Raw genomic sequence first — 4,029 nt, 5'->3', positions numbered from 1 at the left:
CTCTAAACGGCTGACCTTAGGCCAGCAGGTGCTGCTCTCATAAATCCCCTTTCCAAGGAGACTAACAGGGGGAGCTGTTGGGCTGAAACACTCAAGAAGGCACTCCCCAAAGCAAAGGGGCATCTCTGGAGGGGTTAAGGAAAGGGCTGAGGGTGAAGATGCAAAAGCCTCACAATAAACCTCAGATCCCTGTTTGTTTATACCTCTGGGTCCTCCTGCTTTATCAAGTCCCCTCTGCAAGACTTCTTTCTTATTTGCAATAATTTTCACACGTTTCCTTCCAGGGAACCCCTTCTCCATCAGACAGGTCTATGTGTGAACTCCCGTTTTGGAATAAAAGCAGGTTCTTTCCCTTGGTGTTCCTGGCTTTATGTAATGGGGGCACCAGGGTAGTCTTGAGGAAGGCTTAGTTTTCCTAATTTCTTATCGGCTTGCTTCTACAAACAAGTAAAAATATTACATGAATAAAAACTATGTAAATGCAAAAGAAATGTCACCTAATCCTGTTTTTCACTCCTAAATCTCTTGTACGTGGAAATCAGAGGAAGTTGCTGGCCATTCTTTAAAAATGGAAATATTCTGACTGAAGACTGCATGAGAAAACCTCTAGGGGGCGATGTTATCTAAAAGAATCTAACCGTTGTCCTAGTCCAAACCACGCTGAAAACATCTTGCACTGCCTGACTCCTCCAGCAGTCTTCAAAGGATTCTACCATTTCTGGCCTTTTATATTTCCAGCTCCCTCATGAGGGCACCAGTCACATCTGTCAACGTGTAATAAATGCTGGTCTGCCTCTCCTTTAACTGCCTCCAGTTAATCTGATTTAGGTCAAGTAATCTTGAAGTGAGCCCATCCTACCTTTGTATCTGAGAAATGTGTACCAGTTTACTAAGTACATATAGGTCCTGGGTGCCTTTCTGGCTTAAAACTATTCTTTGAATTGATGTCAGCACTCAGGTAATTCAAATTTCTAAACAGGTTTGCCTATGACTCTTAATCCCCACTATGCTTCTGAATGTCCATTGCCTATTTTATAATTACCTGGGTCGCAGCTAATAGCAGTGGTCTGTGTAGCTCTTTTATTAGCTCTTTGAAGCTAGTAACTCTTCATCTTTCTACCTCCAGGCTCTAGCCTTGTGATTCACATATAAGAATTCAAAGATATAGATAGTGATTCACTCTATAAGAATTCACATAGTAATTCTTATATTGTAAGAGGGGTAAATGAATGAATGGATGAATAAACCCCAAACCTTTTGGGGGATATTAAAATAGTTTGACTTGGAGAATAGGCAGCACAGCATAACTAAAAAAAAATATATTGGTTTTAGGAAATAAATGTATTAACAAATGTAAAGATAACCAGTGCTCTGTTCTCCTACAGTACTTTTTTAAAAGTTGAAATATTCACACACCATTTTTAAATATAAAATTTAGTGGTTTTTAGTATAGTCACAGAATTGTACAATCATCACCGCTCTCTAATTCTAGCACATTTCGTCACCCCAAAGAGACCCTGTATCTGTTAGCGGTCACTTCCCATTCCTTCCTACCCCAGTCCCTGGCAACAACTGATCTACTTTCTGTCTCTGAATTTGTCTATTCTGGACATTTCATATAAACGGAATCATTCAAAATGTGTCTTTCATTTATAATCCCATCACACTTTGAACATGTCTCTGTTAACACTTATTTTGCTGTGTTGTGATTATTCATTTATTTGCCTGCCTCTCACTGGATTATTAAACACTGCAAAGGCAGAAACGATGCCTCGTTTATTTCAACATTTCTAATGCTGCGTTCGGGGCCTGGCATCATGGACACTCAATGCACATTTGCTGAACAAATGATGGTTTTCATATTCTAGCAAATGTGATTGTGCGGTATTTGGGTGTGCCTCTATACACACTCCTTATATGCATAAGAAAATGAAATCCTTACTGGGTCTATCTACATTGAGAGAAATGAGGGAGATCCTTGTGGCATGAAATAGCTTGCACTGGGAAATGTAAACATTTTCCTTATTTGGGCTGCTGCAGACTCACATGACAGTTAAGTTGGAACAGAAAAGAGGCTGAGCACTTTGTATCACTTGTGTGGGTATATTTCAACTACATCTATTAATTAAATGCATGGTTTAGAAGTTATTGATGACACACATTTTGTAAAAGACTTTATGTAAATATATAATTAATGTATACTTGGAGAGTGTATGTATATTCTAATTTCCTGAGATTAAAAATATACATATAGTAGGCTGAAGCTAGGTTGTTATTGGTTTATACCTCAAGTAGAGATTCTGTTCCAAATGGAGCAGCATTGAGCTGGTCAGGGCAGGTGGGACAGGAGAGGAAAGTGGAGAGGAAGAGCTCCAGTGAATTTTATACATATCCTCCCTGAGGCTCCAAAACCAAGGTCAAGGCATTACTCCTAGGCCCTGGACCAGACAGGAAGTCGGTGCAGAGCTTCCTCCTTGTACCATTGTTGACAAGAGAAGACTTGCCAGAGAAGACTTGCCCTGGTCCAAGATACCAGGTTCCATGAGTTAGATTCTGTGAGGTAAATACTCTAACCAAGCATTCTTATCCTCTTCTACCCGGGGCTCTGGAGTTGCTGTTCCTTCTACTTGGAATGTCTCACTCCCCCTCTCAGTAAGGGGAATTCTGACTCCTCCTTTGAAACTGAGTCCAAACTTCACATTCTTTGATGCCTACCCTATTTTCCCTAGGTGGAGTTCTCTAATCATCTGATTTTCTATAAAACTTGTTTTGGATCTTCATAGTACTGGAAGTTTTAAAAAATTACAAGTGTTGCATGCTAGTTGAAAAATTGCCCCCTTTCTAGAAGTAGTCTTTGCTTATAATTTTGGGCATATATATTTCCACATCTTTTCCTCTTTGTATATGTGTACATTCATTTTTATAAAAATGGGATCATTTATAGTTCTCGTACTGAAACTTGCTTTTCTCAATTATGGAATTCATATATGTTAGTGTATATACGTCTATTTCATCCTTTATTCCATTTAGACGTACCATGATTTATCTCACTCTGGTAGACATTCAGATGGTCTCTAATGTTTTGCTATAGCGAACAGCCGTACACCCATCTTGATGACTTGTGGAAGCCTTTCAGAAGGACAGAATTCCAGAAGTTCAGTGATAGTGGTCCAGGGGGGTTGTTTCCTAAGCATTTAGTTCCAAATCTGTCTCCTCTACATTAGCTTCTTGAGGACACGGGCCTTTGTTTTATTTTTGTAACCCCCAGCGACTAGCATTATTCCCGGAACATTTTAACTGCTCAATAAGTGTTTGTTGAATAATTAAACAGATAAGTGAATGGATGAATGGAGACAGAAAGAGTCACATAGGCATTCTTAATTTGATGTTCAGGTCCTTCTGTACTCCACAGCAAGTAAGCCTGATGTTTCCATATGGGCAAAGCATGAACACAGAGACTTTCCCCCATCCCAAGTGCAAGTACCACTATTGCTTAGAGCTGACACTAACCATTTATTTTAACCCCTCATTCAGGGGCTAACTTCTGTCTGTTGTTATCAGGCTGCTACCTATGGCTTCTTGGCTGTAATTCTAAAAAATATATTTTTTAATTTACTACCTACCTGATGGAATGGGAAACATAAGAGAATACCATGTGCAAGTGGCAGGTAGGAATATACAGATACAGATTTCAGTTGGGGATTAGAGTTCCTTTTATATTTGCGCTGGGTAACATAAGTCCCTCCTAGCTTGACCTCCTGCCCCAGTCACTCCAGCCTAAAAGGGCTGTTAGTTCTGGAAGGTAGAGCATGTTCTGCCCCAGGTTTGCTCACACGAAGCCCAGTGTTAGTTCTGGAAGGTAGAGCATGTTCTGCCCCAGGTTTGCTCACACGAAGCCCTCAGTGCATGTTTGACCCTTGATGGATTAACATTCTGTTTTTCAGGAGTCTTTAAGGTGAGAACCAGGCCATTGTTCTCTACACTGTAAGATTTAACATTTTTTTCTTTTCCTCTTTCAGCCATACTTCC

Source organism: Pteropus alecto, unplaced genomic scaffold (assembly GCF_000325575.1).
Source record: "Pteropus alecto unplaced genomic scaffold, ASM32557v1 scaffold73, whole genome shotgun sequence".
NCBI classification, from domain to species: Eukaryota; Metazoa; Chordata; class Mammalia; order Chiroptera; family Pteropodidae; genus Pteropus; species Pteropus alecto.
Note: the sequence above shows the minus strand (reverse complement) of the source record.